Source organism: Phyllobates terribilis, unplaced genomic scaffold, assembly GCF_046119375.1.
Source record: "Phyllobates terribilis strain yellow unplaced genomic scaffold, ASM4611937v1 Scaffold_12__6_contigs__length_324123572, whole genome shotgun sequence".
Lineage (NCBI taxonomy): Eukaryota > Metazoa > Chordata > Amphibia > Anura > Dendrobatidae > Phyllobates > Phyllobates terribilis.
Window position 1 is genome coordinate 202,280,251 of NW_027362772.1, and position 21,177 is coordinate 202,301,427.

The 21,177-nt window shown below is 47.0% G+C and overlaps 1 protein-coding gene across 9 annotated transcripts in view; it reads left to right on the top strand.

Annotated features, from left to right (window-relative positions):
- The first annotated feature begins 11,552 nt into the window (after nucleotides 1-11,552).
- NLRX1 (NLR family member X1) overlaps nucleotides 11,553-21,177 on the top strand; it is a 65,048-nt gene continuing 55,423 nt past the window's right edge. For 2 of the 9 annotated variants that reach the window (XM_073656614.1, XM_073656613.1), the window contains exons 1-2: nucleotides 11,553-11,716; nucleotides 18,353-18,487. The gene's annotated coding sequence lies outside the window, so the exon portion shown is untranslated. Of the gene's footprint in view, nucleotides 11,717-18,352; nucleotides 18,488-20,109; nucleotides 20,198-20,284; nucleotides 20,439-21,177 lie in introns of those variants that run through there. The other 7 variants (XM_073656612.1, XM_073656619.1, XM_073656620.1 and 4 more) reach the window with 5 other exon arrangements.

Below are 21,177 nucleotides of genomic sequence, written 5' to 3' on the forward strand. Positions count from 1 at the left end.
CTAAAAAAGGCATCAGCATTGTCATGGTCATATTCATCCAATCTTTACATCGTAGGTTATAAATATGTGCACTAATCCTATCTAAAGATCCAATCACAGGATTTTTTTTTATAAAAGTGCATCAAAAAATAAGGAAATGGAGGCAGATCAAAGGTGTGTCTATGATTCTCCAATCTCAGGAGAACATCCAAGCTGACACAGAAACCAAGCGCCTATCACAGCTCTGATCACAGAAGTGTACTGTGCAGTCACAGGGTCAAGCCAGCCCATTTCGTCAAGGGAGCGGTTACATGATTGCAACCCAGACGACGTGAGGGTACAGCTCGCATGCGCGAGCGGCTCACGTTGCAATGCAAAGCCTCTAAGCGCCACCCAGGAAGCGGTCACATGATCGCAACACAGGTGACATTAAGGCATAGCGCAGATACCAGAGAGGTCAGCCAATCCTAGCCATGGCCTCATCATTATAGCAACAAGAGGCACATGGTTGCCCATAATATATAGCTCCCAACCATCCTGGATTCAGTGGGACTGTCCCTCGACGTCAGAGCGTTTGTCCTGGCTTCTGATACTCACCTCTCCAAGGTCTTCATCGCTCCATAGCTCCTGCTCCTCAGGGGGTGGGGCTGCTTCTGTCTGCTCAGTGCATAAATTATATATTCACTGCTTGTTCTCCTGTGATTGGGTCTCCATGTTCACAAGCTGAAGCTCTACCAATGAGCCACAGCTCATAATGATACACATAGGAGAATTTAGTAATCTTGACCTCTATTGCAGGCAGTCAACCCAGAAGCAGATTATACATGTCTATAGAGATACATTGTATATATAACAATGTAGTTCTATGGTCCCTGCATACTAAGGTGAAGAAAAATATTTTTTTGTTCCTATAAAAGTAGTAAAAATAATAAGAAGAAATTACAAAAATATTATTTTTTAAATTGTTGTGAGTCTCCCTAGGTCTCAAACCCACAAGTTTAATATTACAGGCAGGATCTTAAACTACTGAGCCACGAGCTCTAATGATGTAATGAGGAGAATTTGGTGTACTTGATCTGTATGGCAGGCTCTGACTCCACAGGCAGATTGTACAAATAGAAATACACTGCTATGTACAATATATGTATTTGTATTATAGATGGAGAATAAGACATTTTTTTTCATTCTATAAAATTACTAAAAAAAATAATAATGAAAAACACTTGATAATGAAAAAAAATTAAATTTTTAAAGAGTTTTTTTTAAAAAATAATAAACATCACAAATAACAGAAAATAACACAGATATATTTGGTGTCCCTGTAATCGCATCGACCCGCACAACACAGCCATCAAATTATTTACGAGAATCGGTAAATGCCATGATTGATATTTTTTCTCTCTTAAACCCATAAAAAATGTAATAAAACTGTAATGCTGAGGCTGTGATCACACGTAGCGTAAATGCTGCATTCTTTCTCCTGCTTTTTTCTGCAGGTGTCCTCAGTACACAACGCAACAACAATCTTCTCTGGTTATTGTGTGTTTGCTGTGTTTCTTTAAAGTGTTTTTCCCCTTATTTAATGCGATTTGGGGGCAGAAATGAAGCAGAGTTTTTAACGCTTTTTTATTAGTAGAGAAAAGTTTTGATTCTGCGCTTAAAAATGCAGCGGCATTCTTTTTCATGCATTTTTTTCAGAAGAAGCCTATAGAGAAAAAATGCATCAAAACCGCAGAGTTCAGCAGCCTCTTTGTCCACACAGAGGGCAGAGATTAAATGCAAACACATTGGCTTACAAATTTAGACCATGTTCACCTGTAGGGTAAATGCTTTTTTGCACAGAAATTCTGCTGTGTTTAACTGTCCAAGCAAAGTGGATGTGATTTCATGAGAACTGCACCCGCTGTGGTCTAAAGACGCTTCTGAACTGTGCGGTTTTGGTGCTTTTCTCTCTCTTGTCTTATATGTGGAGCCTAAAAAAACATGTAGAAAACTGCAGATACTTTTTAATTAAAACGTTTCTGCTCTATAAAAAACACATTAGAAATGCGGCTTCATATCTGCCCCAAAAATGTGTCAAATAAGGGGGAGAAGATTGTTAGGCTGTGTGCACACTGTGCGTTCCTTTTTCCACGCGGAAATGAGCCATAAACAGTAGTGAATCCTTGTGCCAGCTAAGGCAATGACAATCCTGAAGTGCTGTGCACATGATCAGGAATTTTCCTGTCAGGATTGTCATTGCGATTAAATCTGCAGCATGTCTATTCTTTGTGCGTTGTTGCTGCGTTTTTCACCCATTTACTTCAATTGAGTCTTCCAAATCCGCAGCAAAAACGCAGGTATAAAAATATTTGGAGATTTGCTGCAGATTTTTGCTGCGTATTTGACTGACTCAATTTAAGTAAATGGGTCAAAAACGCGGCAATAACGCACAAAGAATTGACCGTGACAGGTATCGGTTGATGAGAGACTACTCCTCCCATCAGCCTACAACTGCTGCAGCTGATAACAGGCTCCTGTGCTTGCAGTGAATTTTTTTTTTTAAATAAAATAAAAAACACCTTAAACTCACATATCCGATGTAATCCTGATGTCCCACGGCAATCTGTTCACCCGACAGAACTCTATACACTGACAGGAGCGCGGTCTCTCCCGGCAGTGTATAGTGTTGAACTGCCGGGACGGAGGCCACTGGAGTACAATCAGCTGATGATCAGCCGAGAGCTCCGGTGACCTCACTTACTGCACCAGTGCTGTGGATAATATCACATAATAAAAATGACAATAACCTATGTTCCAAAACAGGGGGCTGCACAATAGGTATTAACTCCTTTCTGACGTAAGACGTAATAATACGTACCTGCGCCCTGGGCCTTAATGACCTGGTATGTATTATTACGTCTCACCGATCGCACCTGCACAGAGGCTGTGCGGGCGCAAACCCCTCCGGCTGTCAGCTGATTCTGCCCGCACCGATTCCGGCACTTTAACCCCCTAAATGCTGCGATTGCAAGCAAGCAGAGAGACAAAAGCTCCTCTTGTTTTATATATGAGACCACGCGACGTCATCACGGGATGCCGATCATTGCCATGGTGACCCGATGTCGTCATGACGACATCTGGGTCACCAGGCACTAGCAAGCTAGTTTGATCATGCGCAGTGCATGATCAAACTATCTTGTGTCTGCAGGGCTGACAGCTATAAGGTATAGCAGTGATCCTGAACTGTTATACTTTATAACTGTGATCAGACTGCAGAAAGTGAAAGTCCCATAGTGTGACTAAGAAAAAAAGTAAAAAGAAAGTTGTAGAAATATTAAAAAAAAATTACAAAATAATAATAATAATAAAAAAAAAAATATATATACACTGCTCAAAAAAATAAAGGGAACACTTAAACAACAGAATATAACTCCAAGTCAATCAAACTTCTGTGAAATCAAACTGTCCACTTAGGAAGCAACACTGATTGACAATAAATTTCACATGCTGTTGTGCAAATGGAATAGACAATAGATGGAAATTATTGGCAATTGTCAAGACACACTCAAAAAAGGAGTGGTTCTGCAGGTGGGGACCACAGACCACATCTCAGTACCAATGCTTTATGGCTGATGTTTTGGTCACTTTTGAATGTTGGTTGTGCTTTCACACTCGTGGTAGCATGAGACGGACTCTACAACCCACAGAAGTTGCTCAGGTAATGCAGCTCATCCAGGATGGTACATCAATACGAGCTGTGGCAAGAAGGTTTGCTGTGTCTGTCAGCGTAGTGTCCAGAGGCTGGAGGCACTACCAGGAAACAGGCCAGTACACCAGGAGACGTGGAGGAGGCCGTAGGAGGGCAACAACCCAGCAGCAGGACCGCTACCTCCACCTTTGTGCAAGGAGGAACAGGAGGAGCACTGCCAGAGCCCTGCAAAATGACCTCCAGCAGGCCACAAATGTGCATGTGTCTGCACAAACGGTTAGAAACCGACTCCATGAGGGTGGTATGAGGGCCCAACGTCCACAGATGGGAGTTGTGCTCACAGCCCAACACCATGCAGGATGCTTGGCATTTGCCACAGAACACCAGGATTGGCAAAGTCGCCACTGGCGCCCTGTGCTCTTCACAGATGAAAGCAGGTTCACACTGAGCACATGTGACAGACGTGACAGAGTCTGGAGATGCCGTGGAGAGCGATCTGCTGCCTGCAGCATCCTTCAGCATGACCGGTTTGGCAGTGGGTCAGTAATGGTGTGATCCTCAGACCCCTTGTGAGACCATATGCTGGTGCGGTTGGCCCTGGGTTCCTCCTAATGCAGGACAATGCCAGACCTCATGTGGCTCGAGTGTGTCAGCAGTTCCTGCAAGATGAAGGCATTGAAGCTATGGATTGGCCCGCCCGTTCCCCAGACCTGAATCCAATTGAGCACATCTGGGACATCATGTCTCGCTCCATCCACCAACTTGACGTTGCACCACAGACTGTCCAGGAGTTGGCGAATGCTTTAGTCCAGGTCTGGGAGGAGATCCCACAGGAGACCATCTGCAACCTCATCAGGAGCATGCCCAGGCATTGTAGGGAGGTCATACAGGCACGTGGAGGCCACACACAATACTGAGCCTCATTTTGACTTGTTTTAAGGACATTACATCAAAGTTGGATCAGCCTGTAGTGTGTTTTTCCACTTTAATTTTGGGGGTGACTCCAAATCCAGGCCTCCATTGGTTAATAAATTTGATTTCCATTGATGATTTTTGTATGATTTTGTTGTCAGCACATTCAACTTTGTACAGAACAAAGTATTCAATGAGAATATTTCATTCATTCAGATCTAGGATGTGTTATTTGAGTGTTCCCTTTATTTTTTTGAGCAGTATATATATATATATATATATATATATATATATATATATAGATAGATATATATATATAGTATATTGTACCCATAAATAATATTATGAAAAAAACAAGCAACAAAAAACAATAAAACACACATATTTGGTATCGCCACGTTTGGAACGACCTGACCTATAAAACTGTCCCACTAGTTAATCCCTTACTGAACACCATAAAAATTTTTTAAAAAAAACGAAGCAAAAAACGGTGCTTTATCATCATACCGCCAAACAAAAAGTGGAATAAAACGTGATCAAAAAGACGAATGTAAATAAAAATGGTACTGCTGAAAATGTAATCTTGTCCTGCAAAAAACAAACCACAAATAAAAAAAGTTATAGCTCTCAGAATAAAGTGATGCAAAAAAAATTAATTTTTCTATAAAATAGTTTTTATTGTGTAAAAGCGCCAAAACATAAAAACTATATAAATGTGGTCTCGTTGTAATTGTACTGACGTGAAGAATAAAGCTGCCTCATCAATTTTACCACACGCAGAACGGCATAAAAAAACAAAAAAAAAATTCCTGAATTGCTGGTTTTTGTCTATTCTGTCTCCCAAAAATCGGAATAGAAAGCGATCAAAAAATGTCACTTGCCCAAAAATTTTACCAATAAAAATGTCAACTTGTCCCGCAAAAAACAAGCCCTTACATGAACATGACTCTGTCAGCTGAAATATGGAAAAATTATAGCTCTCAAAATATGGCGACGCAAAAACTAGTGTTTGCAAAAAAAAAGTGTTTTTAGTGTGTGACAGCTGTCAATCATAAAACCCTGACATAAATCTGGTATCACTGTAATTGCACCGACCCGAAGAATAAAGTTGTTTAATCACTTATACTGCATGAGGAATAAAAAATAAATAAAACCAATTCTTCACCTGCTGCTGATTTGTTCATTCTGCCTCCCAAAAAACGCAAAAAGGCTCTGTGCACATTTATTCTGCGCTCTGTGCTGAGCGCTTACACCGGGGTTTCTGTGCGGAAGATTCACTGTAATGAGGCAGATGGAGGCACCATGGACGCCGTATGGCCTGTGCTCCCACGGGGTCCGTCTTTTTATTAGGTGTGCATAAAAGTGCCTTCGGCCACAGTTTTGTGAACCTCTGAAAAAAAGGACCCCGCTAAACAGGGGCCAGACGGGACCAGAGTAACTCTGCTGCCTCATTATAGTGAATGGATCCCTTGGGGGTTTCATCTGAATGACGTCACTCGGAGATTTAAATGGAAACCCCCACTGGCTGAGTGATAGAAAGCAGAGGGTGGTTATCAATGGAGTAAGCTCAGGGGGTGTCAGGGTTACTAGCGGGGTGCCTCAAGGGTCTGTCTTGGGCCCTATATTATTTAATATATTTATTAATGATCTAGTGGAAGGGTTGCATAGTAAAATAGCAATATTTGCAGATGATACTAAACTTTGTAAAGTAGTTAATACAGATGAGGATAGGGCACAGCTACAGGAGGATTTAGATAAATTGGGGAGTTGGGCCAAAAAATGGCAAATGGGGTTCAATGCCGATAAATGTAAGGTCATGCACATGGGAAAGAAAAACAGCAGTCACCCATACATATTAAATGGGAAACCGTTGGGGAAATCTGACATGGAGAAGGACCTGGGCGTCTTGGTTAATAGCAAATTAAATTGGAGTGCCCAGTGTCAGGCAGCAGCTGCGAAGGCAAATAGAGTCATGGCATGCATCAGAAGAGGAATAGGGGCATATGATGAGAAGATTGTTCTTCCTCTGTATAAAGCGCTGGTAAGGCCGCACTTAGAATATTGTGCACAGTTCTGGGCTCTGGTGCTCAGGAAAGACATATTGGAGCTAGAGAGGGTACAAAGGAGGGCGACTAAGGTAATAAAGGGAATGGAGGGACTAGAATACCCAGAGAGGTTGTCAAAATTAGGCCTATTTACGTTGGAAAAGAGAAGGCTTAGGGGAGACCTCATAAACATGTATAAATACATCAGGGGGCAGTACAGAGATCTCTCCCATGACCTGTTTATACCAAGGATGGTGACAAAGACGAGGGGGCACACTATGCGTCTGGAGGAAAGGAGGTTCCTGCACCAGCATAGAAGGGGATTCTTTACGGTCAGAGCCGTGAGACTCTGGAACTCTCTGGGAGAGGAAGTGGTGATGTCCAACTCACTTAATGAGTTCAAGAGAGGTCTGGACGCCTTTCTTGAGAACAATAAAATTACATCTTATGCTTAGTGATAGTTAATTAATCCAGGGATTTAATCTGACTGCCAGATTGGTGTCGGGAAGTGAATTTTTCCTCAATGATGTAAATTGGCCTATACCGCATGGTTTTTTTTTGCCTTCCCCTGGATCAACGCTGCGGAATAGCTGCAGTGCACAAGAAATAGGATGAACTGGATGGACGCTTGTCTTTTTTCGGCCTTATAAACTATGTAACCCTGATATCAGTGCTCAGCGTAGAGCATTTTACATAGCATTTTGGATCAAAATAAAAGCTTTGACTCAATCCACAAAAAAAGCAAGTCCCCACTCAGGTCCATCATCTGTTAACGGAAAAATAGGGGGCTTCCATGTTACGAGTAGCACAAAGGGTCTGGAAAAGAGGAATGGCCCTTGCCCCCAAAAGAAATTCAGCAAATTCTGTGCTCTCAAATAAAAATGCCCCCCTCCCTTTTGATCCCAACAGTGTGCCTAAACCGCAAGAGTCCACATGTTTGACATTTCTGAAGCGATTAGAGCCCGCCTAATATACAGGTGCATGTCTCCAGAAGCACGAGCTGGGCATAATGTACTGGTCACTGCAACGGCAGTTTGCAATTTTCACTTAGCAACATCCACTATTGCTTGTTTCTGGAAAATACCCATGTACTTAAAATCCTCCCCACACCTGTAGATAAATTCCCAAAGGGGTCTAGTTTCCAAAATGGTGTCACTTGTGGGGGGTTTCCACTGTTTAGGCATATCAGGGGCTTCCCAAACACGACATGGCGTCTGCTAATTATTCAAACAAATTTTACATTCAAAAAGTCTAATGGCGCTGCTTCCCTTCTGAGCCCTGCCGTGCGCCCAAACAGTGGTTTTCCCCAGGGCCGGCGTCAGCACCCGGCGCACCCGGGCAAATGCCGGGGCCCTGAGCAGGCAGAGGGGCCCACTGGCGGTCGCGCACCCCGCCGGGCTATGGGCGGAGCAGAGCGGTGTCAGCGCCCGCCCTTCTCCCTCGCGTGCTCAGGGCCCCGGCAGCTGGATACTTACCTCTCCCCGTGCCTCCGCAGATCCGCTGTCTTCCTGCTCTGCGCTCCCTGTGACGTCTCAGGTCAGAGGGCGCGGTGACGTCTTTACACCGCGCCCTCCCCTGAGCCGTCACAGGGAGCGCAGAGCGGGAAGACGCCGACAACGCTGGAGTTCGGAGCTGAGCAGTGGACAGCGGACAGCAGGCAGCGGGCAGCAGGTGCGGAGAAGGGAGGTGAGTATTTGATTTTTTTTTTTTAATGTATGGAGGCATGGGGCAGTATAAAGAGGGGGGGGGACATCCTGCATGGGGCATTATATAGAGGGGGGGGGCATCCTGCATGGGGCATTATATAGAGGGGGGGGACATCCTGCATGGGGCATTATATAGAGGGGGGGGGCATCCTGCATGGGGCATTATATAGAGGGGGGGGCATCCTGCATGGGGCAGTATAAAGAGGGGGGGGGGGACATCCTGCATGGGGCATTATATAGAGGGGGGGGCATCCTGCATGGGGCATTATATAGAGGGGGGGGGGACATCCTGCATGGGGCATTATATAGAGGGGGGGCATCCTGCATGGGGCATTATATAGAGGGGGGGCATCCTGCATGGGGCATTATATAGAGGGGGGGGCAGCCTGCATGGGGCATTATATAGAGGGGGGGGGTGACAGCCTGCATGGGGCATTATAAAGAGGGGGGGGGACATCCTGCATGGGGCATTATATAGAGGGGGGGGGGTGACAGCCTGCATGGGGCATTATAAAGAGGGGGGGGGGTGACATCCTGCATGGGGCATTAAATAGAGGGGGGGGGACAGCCTGCATGGGACATTATAAAGAGGGGGGGGACATCCTGCATGGGGCATTATATAGAGGGGGGGCATCCTGCATGGGGCATTATATAGAGGGGGGGGCAGCCTGCATGGGGCATTATATAGAGGGGGGGGACATCCTGCATGGGGCATTATATAGAGGGGGGGGCAGCCTGCATGGGGCATTATAAAGAGGGGGGGGGACATCCTGCATGGGGCATTATATAGAGGGGGGGGGACAGCCTGCATGGGGCATTATAAAGAGGGGGGGGGACATCCTGCATGGGGCATTATATAGAGGGGGGGGCATCCTGCATGGGGCATTATATAGAGGGGGGGGCAGCCTGCATGGGGCATTATATAGAGGGGGGGGTGACAGCCTGCATGGGGCATTATAAAGAGGGGGGGGGGGACATCCTGCATGGGGCATTATATAGAGGGGGGGGGGGTGACAGCCTGCATGGGGCATTATAAAGAGGGGGGGGGACATCCTGCATGGGGCATTATATAGAGGGGGGGGGGGACAGCCTGCATGGGACATTATAAAGAGGGGGGGGGACATCCTGCATGGGGCATTATATAGAGGGGGGGGCATCCTGCATGGGGCATTATATAGAGGGGGGGGCAGCCTGCATGGGGCATTATATAGAGGGGGGGGCAGCCTGCATGGGGCATTATATAGAGGGGGGGGACATCCTGCATGGGGCATTATATAGAGGGGGGGGCATCCTGCATGGGGCATTATATAGAGGGGGGGGCAGCCTGCATGGGGCATTATATAGAGAGGGGGGGACAGCCTGCATGGGGCATTATATAGAGGGGGGGGACAGCCTGCATGGGGCATTATAAAGAGAAGGGGGGGGCATCCTGCATGGGGCATTATAAAGGGGGACGACGACATCCTGCATGGGGCATTATAAAAGGGGGGCAGCCTGCATAGTGCATTATGTGGGGGGGAACAGCCTGCATGGAGCATTATAAGGGGGGGCAGCCTGTATGGGGCATTATGTGGGGGGTAACAGCCTGCATGGAGCATTAAAAGGGGGGGGGCCTGTATGGGGCATTATGTGGGGGGTAACAGCCTGCATGGAGCATTAAAAGGGGGGGGGCCTGTATGGGGCATTATGTGGGGGGTAACAGCCTGCATGGAGCATTATAAGGGGGGGACAGCCTGTATGGGGCATTATGTGGGGGGTAACAGCCTGCATGCAGCATTATATGGGGGCCAGTATCCTGTATGGAGAGTTATAAGGGGACCGGTATCCTGTATGGAGCGTTATAAGGGGACCGGTATCCTGTATGGAGCGTTATATGGGGGCCAGTATCCTGTATGGAGTATTATAAGGGGACCAGTATCCTGTATGGAGCGTTATATGGGGGCCAGTATTCTGTGTGGAGCGTTATATGGGGGCCAGTATCCTGTATGAAGCGTTATATGAGGGCCAGTATTCCGTATGGAGCCTTATATGGCGGCCAGTATTCTGTGTGGAGCGATTCACCGGTTTCTGAGCTATTGTGGAATTTACAATAGATATCACTCATGTAATGTAAGAAGTGAAATCTTTGCATTGTACTATATATATATATATTTCTCCGCTGTATCTCTGCATCATGAATCGTGGTATGTGTTAAAGGGGCCCACTGAGACTCTTTCGCCCGGGGCCCAGAAAAACCTGGAGCCGGCCCTGGTTTTCCCCCACATATGGGGTATGGGCGTGTTCAGGAGAAATTGCACAACAAATTTTGGAGTCCATTCTTTCCTGTTAATCTTGTGAAAATAAAAAAAATTGGGTCTAAAGTAAATTGTTTGTGAAAAAAAGTTAAATTTTTTTCTTCCACATTCCAAAAATTCCTGTGAAGCACCTGAAGGGTTAATAAACTTCTTGAATGTGGTTTTGAGTTCCTTGAGGGGTGCAGTTTTTAGAATGGTGTCACTTTTGGGTATTTTCTGTCATAAAGACCCCTCAAAGTCACTTCAAATGTGATGTGGTCCCTAAAAAATGGTCTTGTAAATTTTGTTGGAAAAATTAGAAATCGCTGGTCAACTTTTAACCCCTATAACTTCCAAACAAAAAAAATATTTGGGGTCCAAAATTGTAAAGTAGACATGTGGGAAATGTTATTTATTAACTATTTTGTGTGACGTATCTCTCTGATTTAAGGGCATAAAAATTCAAAGTTTGAAAATTGTGAAATTTTCACAATTTTCGCCAAATTTCCGATTTTTTTCATAAATAAATGCAAGTGATGTCAATTAAATGTTACCACTATCATGGGGTTAATATGTGGTCCCTATTTAGCGCTGGCTCCACAGCTCACAACTATTTTTGGATAGTGGCGTTATTTGAACATAGCTAGGGGGCGCCACTTGACATAGTGCCTCTGGCTTCAGCAGCAGGACCCTGGTCGGGACGTGGCCAGTGTGTCATTGTAGGACGATTAGCCGTCATATGGCAGAACATACAAAGCAGCAGACATGACAGCTGGCCGTGGTCTCTAAGCTGTGTCCTCTGCAGACATATCAGCTGTTGATAATGGTGTCAGGACACTAATGCCACGCGTCACAGGCTCTGCTAAATCTGTCATTTTACTGCAGAGAATGTTCCCAGCCTACAAGTTGCTTAGTGAGCCCTGCCGGCGCTGTTTTTAGTTTCCGCTCTCCCGCCTTCCATTTGCTCTCCACACTGGCCTGTAACCAGCAGATTTATGACTCGCTGAGGAGTCAGGAAGTGAGAGGCTGCGGACCGTGCAGCGGGGAGCCGACACTGATCACAGGGGAGTCGACACTGATCATAGGGGAGCGAGGACGGCGGCTGCACTGGTAATTATGTCACACAGCGGAGGCTGCTGGGAGACTGCTGGTTAATGTATAACTCCCCTTCCAGGAGGTGACTGCGACCTTCTGTGCCTGAAGTTTGTCTGGAACTTTTCTCCTTATTACCTGGATGCTGCAGTCACGTCCAAGGAGCAGAACTTGTCACATGCAGCTGAGAGGACTTTGTTACCTGGCACAACTCTTGTGTGTATCGCAATGCACAGTCCAGAGCAGTGACTGGGCTCTGCTACATCTGTGTGAGCAGTGACTGGGCTCTGCTACGTCTGTGTGAGCAGTGACTGGGCTCTGCTACGTCTGTGTGAGCAGTGACTGGGCTCTGCTACATCTGTGTGAGCAGTGACTGGGCTCTGCTACGTCTGTGTGAGCAGTGACTGGGCTCTGCTACGTCTGTGTGAGCAGTGACTGGGCTCTGCTACGTCTGTGTGAGCAGTGACTGGGCTCTGCTACGTCTGTGTGAGCAGTGACTGGGCTCTGCTACGTCTGTGTGAGCAGTGACTGGGCTCTGCTACGTCTGTGTGAGCAGTGACTGGGCTCTGCTACGTCTGTGTGAGCAGTGACTGGGCTCTGCTACGTCTGTGTGAGCAGTGACTGGGCTCTGCTACGCCTGTGTGAGCAGTGACTGGGCTCTGCTACGCCTGTGTGAGCAGTGACTGGGCTCTGCTACGCCTGTGTGAGCAGTGACTGGGCTCTGCTACGTCTGTGTGAGCAGTGACTGGGCTCTGCTACGTCTGTGTGAGCAGTGACTGGGCTCTGCTACGTCTGTGTGAGCAGTGACTGGGCTCTGCTACGTCTGTGTGAGCAGTGACTGGGCTCTGCTACGTCTGTGTGAGCAGTGACTGGGCTCTGCTACGTCTGTGTGAGCAGTGACTGGGCTCTGCTACGTCTGTGTGAGCAGTGACTGGGCTCTGCTACGTCTGTGTGAGCAGTGACTGGGCTCTGCTACGTCTGTGTGAGCAGTGACTGGGCTCTGCTACGTCTGTGTGAGCAGGGACTGCTGGGCTCTGCTACGTCTGTGTGAGCAGTGACTGGGCTCTGCTACGTCTGTGTGAGCAGGGACTGCTGGGCTCTGCTACGTCTGTGTGAGCAGGGACTGCTGGGCTCTGCTACGTCTGTGTGAGCAGGGACTGCTGGGCTCTGCTACGTCTGTGACCAGGGACTGCTGGGCTCTGCTACGTCTGTGTGAGCAGCGACTGCTGGGCTCTGCTACGTCTGTGTGAGCAGCGACTGCTGGGCTCTGCTACGTCTGTGTGAGCAGCGACTGCTGGCCTCTGCTACGTCTGTGTGAGCAGCGACTGCTGGCCTCTGCTACGTCTGTGTGAGCAGCGACTGCTGGCCTCTGCTACGTCTGTGTGAGCAGCGACTGCTGGCCTCTGCTACGTCTGTGTGAGCAGCGACTGCTGGCCTCTGCTACGTCTGTGTGAGCAGCGACTGCTGGCCTCTGCTACGTCTGTGTGAGCAGCGACTGCTGGCCTCTGCTACGTCTGTGTGAGCAGCGACTGCTGGCCTCTGCTACGTCTGTGTGAGCAGCGACTGCTGGCCTCTGCTACGTCTGTGTGAGCAGCGACTGCTGGCCTCTGCTACGTCTGTGTGAGCAGCGACTGCTGGCCTCTGCTACGTCTGTGTGAGCAGCGACTGCTGGCCTCTGCTACGTCTGTGTGAGCAGCGACTGCTGGCCTCTGCTACGTCTGTGTGAGCAGCGACTGCTGGCCTCTGCTACGTCTGTGTGAGCAGCGACTGCTGGCTTCTGCTACGTCTGTGTGAGCAGCGACTGCTGGCCTCTGCTACGTCTGTGTGAGCAGCGACTGCTGGCTTCTGCTACGTCTGTGTGAGCAGCGACTGCTGGCCTCTGCTACGTCTGTGTGAGCAGCGACTGCTGGCCTCTGCTACGTCTGTGTGAGCAGCGACTGCTGGCCTCTGCTACGTCTGTGTGAGCAGTCAGTATCCTGCACTGGGCCAGCACTGGTGTCAGCGGTGACTGCTGCAGACCGGCATGTGCTGAGATGCCTGTCATGTTCATGATGATGTCGCCCTTCAGGTGTGACACTGCTTATAGGCTCCAAAATAATCAGACACCAGCGGCAAGTTCAGCGTCTTGTCCGGGCGACGCGCGTCCATAAGAAGCTGCCAAGCAATTATTCGTCCTGGCTCAGTAATATGGTATGCAGCAGTGATATGGCGGAGATGCTAAGGCTCAGCTCTCACTGTGAATTTATTATACTGAGTATTTTTATCAAGCAAAAACGCAGCATCTTACAGTTCCAGTAAAGTGGATGGGATGTGTAGAGGTTTCGGTGGGGGTGTGTAGAGGTCTCGGTGGGGCTGTGTAGAGGTCTCGGTGGGGCTGTGTAGAGGTCTCTGTGGGGGTGTGTAGAGGTCTCGGTGGGGCTGTGTAGAGGTCTCGGTGGGGCTGTGTAGAGGTCTCGGTGGGGCTGTGTAGAGGTCTCGGTGGGGCTGTGTAGAGGTTTCGGTGGGGGTGTGTAGAGGTCTCGGTGGGGCTGTGTAGAGGTCTCGGTGGGGCTGTGTAGAGGTCTCGGTGGGGCTGTGTAGAGGTCTCGGTGGGGCTGTGTAGAGGTTTCGGTGGGGGTGTGTAGAGGTTTCGGTGGGGGTGTGTAGAGGTCTCGGTGGGGGTGTGTAGAGGTCTCGGTGGGGGTGTGTAGAGGTCTCGGTGGGGGTGTGTAGAGGTCTCGGTGGGGCTGTGTAGAGGTCTCGGTGGGGCTGTGTAGAGGTCTCGGTGGGGGTGTGTAGAGGTCTCGGTGGGGGTGTGTAGAGGTCTCGGTGGGGGTGTGTAGAGGTCTCCTGCCCACTGAGCTTTTACTCATTGTAAACTGACCAGCGGTGCAGGATTCATGTCAGTCTGTCTTGCAGTTACACTGAGTTTTATTTGTGGATTTTTCCAGAATCGCATAAGAGGTAGAAAATCCGCAGGGAAAAATGCATATAATCCGCACATGATTGTATAAATAAAGTTTTGTCAAAGCGAAATACCAAGAAGTATCAAAAACAAAGCAGTTTATATAAAGCATGACAGACCAACAAGAGACATAAAGCGATAAAGATGCAATGGAAAAATGCAGGAAACCTAATTTACCGAAAATCCGCAACATCAAAAGCTCCTCACAGGAACGTGGCCTCATATCAGCACAGACGGGGCAGGTCTGTGACACAACACACTATGCCGTGTATTTCCTGTCCTCATCACAATATTGGTTTCTCCAGACAATGTAATTTCTACACTCATTATATAAAATAGGTTACTTGCATTTTTTCAAAAATCTGCAACATCAAAAACTCATCATGGAGGCCACATTCACTATTTGGTCAGCATTTTACATCAGTATTTGTAAGCCAAAATAAGGAGAGGAACAATCAGATCAGAGCAATCAGACTACAGCAGCGCTTTGGACGTAGCGTATATTCGCTGCATTCTAATCACACAGGTAAATCCGCATGTGTCCACTGAGTAATAATATATTCTATTAGGGAAGGTTCTGTTGCGGAGACCAGAGTCTCCACAACAGAAATTTACATGCGGCTTGTAAAACCGAGCCGCAATTGAGTTTACGCTGGGTCAAATTTCTATAAATCCCATCCACTGTTCTTCTGCTGTGCAATGCAGCGTTTTGGACGCAATACAGGTGAGCTGCATCCAAACCGCTGCTACTCCGGATCGTGGGCACGTACCCTAAAAGTGGCAACAATCAGCCAGTGAAGGAGTAAACCCTGCTCCTCTGCTAATATCATGATATCATGTTTTATTTGCCTAAAGATCATCAATCAAAAGCGCATCACCCCATGTGAACAGTATGTCCATCCATCAATATGCAAACTATGATGTGGCCTTAAAGGCAACATGTCATGTCCAGAAATGCTAATTACTTGCAGACATAATAGTAATCTGCAGGTAAGTAGCTTTTAACGAAGGCATCTTTCACACGTCCGTTTCTCCGGTGTGAGTGGTGACTGTTTCCATACGTACCGCAGACACTGACACAGGCAGACCCATTAAAATCTATGGGTCTGTTGCACATGTGAGTGTGTTTTCACGGACCGTGTGTCCGTGTGCTCCACATGCTGACATGTCCTTTTTTTTACGGATACACGGTCTGCAAAACGTCCCACACGGATGACATCCGTGTGTCATCCGTGTGACACGTACCGGTGCCTGGGAATCAGCACTACAATTAGCACTGTTCCCTAGCGCTGGGTGCTCAACGCTGCCCTCATCATGGTTCCCTGCCGGCGCTGTGATCTGCACCAGCAGGGACAATGATGAGGGTAGTAGTGTCTGCTCCCGCAGTGTCCCTGTGTAAAAATAAGATTAAAATGATAAAATCCATATACTCACCTTTCCGGTGATGTCCCCTGCTGTAATCCTCTGACAGCTGACACAGGGGAGTCGGGGAGAATGAGCAGCTCCAGCTAGCGGGACCCGGAGCTGAGCTCAGGAGCGGTGTCCTGTCGCTCACTGAGCTCAGCTCCGAAGCGGCTCATTCTCCCCAGCTCCTCGGCATCAGCTTTAAGAGGATTACAGCAGGAGACATCTCCGGACAGGTGAGTATATGGATTTTAATCTTATTTTTACACAGGGACACTGCGGGAGCAGACTACCACTACCCTCATCATTGTCCCTGCTGGTGCTGATTACAGCACCGGCAGGGAACCAAGATGAGTGCAGTGTTCAGCACCTGATGCTTGGGAACAGCGCTAACTGTAGTGCTGATTCCCAGGCGCTGGTCCTTGTGATCCTGATGCGGCACACGGGTCCCACGTAAAACACACACGGGACACGGATATCTCCAGTACCGGAAATATACAGTCGTGTGAAACCGGCCTGTCTTAGAGCTCACTCACACCGCCATATACATCAGATGAGTGTCGTCAGAATCTGTCGGTGAAAAAAATCACAGCATGCTGCAATTCCACTTTGAATTTGGAAGACACTCACCCCTCCAAGTCTACGGGTGCATGGAAAACATTGGACTGCATTTGGATTTCTGCAGACTCACACAATGGAGAACATGGAGAAATTTTGTGCTATGGTTCTCTCATACAAGAGAATCAGATCGCACTATGCTGACACTCAGATCCCAACTCTGATCAGAGTGTTTGTTGCATCATCTGTCCGATTCTCTAGGATGAGACAATCTATGGTCATGTGACCCTTTCCTCAAACTAAGTGTTTTAAAGGGTTGTCTGACGTTTTTTGTACAAGCCTGCAGTTACTGTGTGACTGCAGACTAGTGAATCCTCACTTTGCGTGCACTGTGCGCTGAGAGGATTCTCCGGTGTCAGGAGCGGGCAGTCATTTTACAGCAAATATGTGACTTGCATACTTCTGGCCACATTTTGATTTGACGTGTCCGGCCTCACTAAATATACGGTAATTGCATTGAGTAAGACGCGCCTATCTAGTCAGCACATGAAAGCATATATGCAAATCAAATACTTATGTTCGAAGTAATCTGCACCTGAGAATCCTCACAGAGCACAGTGCGTACAATGTGAGGATTCACAAGTCTGCAGTCACATAATGTGACTGCAGACTTGTAGCCTAAGGCCGGACAACTACTTTAAAGAAGTTGTACACTACTTGGACAACTCCTTGTACCCCATGCTTGGCTCCGATATAAAAAAACGTTATACCCATCTCTCATGCTAGCGCCGTTCCCATGGTGTTGCACTTGCTCTCCCTGGGGTCTCGTGCGGTTGTTGTGACACGCGAGCCCGGTGCCCAATCAGCACTGGCGTCACCATCTCCGCCTTAGTACAAATTCAACATGTAGAGGAAGCCGGAGATCCGTCGCAGCCTGGACTTCCTCGTCATGTTCAATTCGACAGAAGGCGCAGACTGACGCCGGCACTGATTAAGTGCTGGGCTCCTGTGTCACAACAACCACACGGGAGCCCTGAGACCACGAGTGCCGACATCGCTGGAACGGTGCCGGGAGGTGAGTATAGGTATTTTTATTTTATCAGGGCCAACATTTAGATCAAGAAGGTGTTGTCCAAGTAGTGGACAACCCCTTTAACTAAGACTCTAAGGGCCTAATTCATCAAAACCTCTGTACACCTCTTCCTAAATCAGGAGCTTTGGCGTGCTCCTCTGTGTGCCTCTCGCAACAAACCCTACTCCAGTCCCTTCTGTAGTGAGATTTGTGGCGTAGTGAACGGTGCTGCTCGTCATGCATTTCACAAGTGTCAGTCGCCATTCCCCTGCCCCAGCGCCGACAAAGTGGAACATGACATAAGAACGTCAAAAAGCGAATAATTTTAGCACATCTTTGAGTTGCGCCATAATTGTGCGACTTTTCACATTTTTTTATGCCAAATTCTGGCATAAAATTAATGAGGGATCAAGCCCTTAGTCTTTTGCTCTTTTTTCAGCTTTCCCATTGCCTTCAATTGTAAGGTATGTAGCATCTTCATGTAAAATTCCTGAAGCATGGTTTGCTCACTACTTTTAATCGCTTGCCAGTTTTGATAGCATGAAGCTTTTAAAAGACGCTCAAAAGCCCGAACCTATAAACAGCTAGTCATTTTTCCGTAAATTAACAAGAATTGAATACAAAGATTCTTTTGAACGTTTTGTGATTTTTTTTTTTTTTTCTGCTTTTTTCATAGTGTACTCTCTCAAAAACTCCAAAAAAATGATAGTGTGAAGATTCCATTAAAGGAGTTGTCCACTACTCGGACAACCCCTTCCTGCATATATAAAGTAGCTGAGATTCTCTTTCCAGAAAAGTTGGAGAGTGTCAGGCAAGTGTGATGCTTTTTTTTATGCTTTTTTTTTTCTCATCTCCTCACATCCGTATGCAATGCGTTTAATTTCAAGCTAGTTTTCGAACTAATAAATCAATCTTATATACAGAAATAGATAGAAATATGTGATTAAGATATATAATTAGTGCAGTGTGTGTGTAGCTTACTGTACATGTATTTAGCTAATAATTAAAGAAAAAAATGGTGTGGGGTCCCCCTTAATTTTCTTAACCAGCTGAGGGAAAGCTCACAGCTGGGGGCTGATGTTTATAGTCTGGGAAGGGGGTAATAAACATGGAGTTTCCCAGGCTATTAATATCAGCTCACAGCTGTCTACTTAGCCTTTACTGGTTATTAAGAAAGGGTGACCCCCCCCCCCCCAAAAAAAAAAAATGATGTTGGGTCCCCCTATTTTTAATAACCAGCAAAGGCGCCGGCTAACCCTATCAGTTTAAGTAAAAAACACACGCACACAGCAAAGTCCTTTACTTGAAAAAAACACTCTGCAACCCTCTTTGACCCGTTTATTAATATTCAAATCAAAATAAAAAAGCAAAGGAATCTTCACCTGTCGGCCAATAATCCATATGCTCTGTGTGTGTATTTTTTTTTACTTAAACTGACGGGGTTAGTAATGGGGGTGTCTTATAGGTGCCTCTCCATTACTAGTACCTGGGCTTGATGTCAGCTGACATTATAAAGCTGACATCAAACCTAATACTACTACCCCACTTGACACTACACCAGGGCAAGTGGGAAGAGCCGAGGCCAAGTGTCTGAATTGGCCCATGAATGAATGCGCCATTTCTGGTGCGGCTGATGATCTTAGTCTGGGAGGGGGCCAATATCCATGGCTCCTTTAATATCAGCCCCCAGCTGTCTGCCTAGCTTTTGCTGGTTATTAAAAATAGGCGGACCCCATGTCATTTTTTTGGGGGGGTTACCCCTTGTTAATAACCAGTAAAGGCTAAGTAGACAGCTGTGAGCTGATATTAATAGCCTGGGAAGTTCCATGTTTATTACTCCCTTCCCAGACTAAGGCCACATTCACATTTGAAGGTGTGAACGTTGCCTTAACGCTATAAAGCTCACCTGATGTGTCAGTCCTGATTGAAGTAAACAATGCATGGGCCCCTTTTATTCGAGCTTTCATTTACTAAAATAGATGTCCGGACAGATGACCGCTGCTCTATGAGACATCGCGAATGGCGTAAAAAATTTTATGCAGCAATCTTGTGTCCTGTATTGATGTTTTAAAAAAAGTGCCTTCTTTATGACCCAAAATTAGGTTCCAGTCGGCACAAAAAAAGTTCTTTCCCAATATTTTTAACCCCTGCAATTCCTGCCATGCTTTTGGAGAGGCATATTATCTGCTATTTTATCCTATACAACTCCTGTTTTGTAATCACATGCCAAAGATGAAAACCTCGGTTTTTTTCTTACAACTTTGAAAAGGGGTTTTTAGTGATTTCTGTGGACAGTGCAGCGCCAGGATATTTGCAGCAGTTTTGCATCCATTATGGTCAATAGAAACCACTTAGAGAATTTGGCAGTTTATCTGCAGCAGGAGTGGTTCTGTTCTTGGGCCAGGCCCAGCTCCACCTCATTATGATTTCCAATCTGCTGTGTCAGAAGAATGAAACTGCTGCTTCCTCTTTATGGGGCTGGTAAACCCCCTGCACTCTCTGCGGACCCTCCTTTCGTAGTGTAAGTAGATTCCTGGGACAATATGCTGCATGAGTCCATGCTTTTGAGAAACTGGTTGCTTCATTCACAGATGTGTCAAGCAAGCATGTGGGCCTCCTGGTGTTTGGTACGCCATTACTAATGATGGGTGTGCAGGAATAAAGGGAGTCAAATTCACTAAGGAGTGCACACTACTTAATGAATGTGTCGCATCTTCTCAGTGGGGTGCGCCTCCGTGCACCTCGCCAGAAATGCTGCTTCGGTGAGTAACATTTTTAGGGTACGAAATGCCGCCACTTTTGAATTTGACAGGTGGGCATAGCCCTATCCCAACTCCTCCCCAGCTCCACCCATTTTGGTGGAGCTGCCCCAAACTGGCATGAGGGCATCAATGTGAAAATCACTGACGTCTGAAATCGCCCTCTGGCTGGTTTCACACACAGTCTGATTTTTCTGATATCCAAAAAACCCAAAAAAAAACATCTGAACAGGTATTATACGTGGTTTCTGTTAATTACAATAGGACCAAGGCAGAACACTCCCTCGTCTTTGAACAGTTGCCTCAGAAACTGTTCTGCACGAAAACAATCTCAGCATGCTGCAAATGGCTGCGAGATTCGGACCGCACGCACCCATGCAAGTCTATGGGTGTGTGTGTGTGTGAAACCTTGCGCTGCACTCGGATGTCACCTGAGTGCAGTGCGATTCCCACAGACGCTGGCAGTAGAGATGGAGAAATTACTTTGTCCATCCCCCGTGCAGCTGTGATGTGATTCTCTCATGCGAGAGGATCGGAGCACTGACACTCGGGTCACACTCTCAGCAGAGCCGAGGGTCATTAGCTTATCATATCCAATCCTCTTGCATAGGATGCTATGCGCTAGTGTGACTCCAGCCTTGCAATTAAAAACGCATCAAACAGTATAAAAAAAACACTCCTTTTTACAATACTATGAAATAAAATCCATGTGCTTTTTAGAAAAGATTTTTAGGGAAGCAGT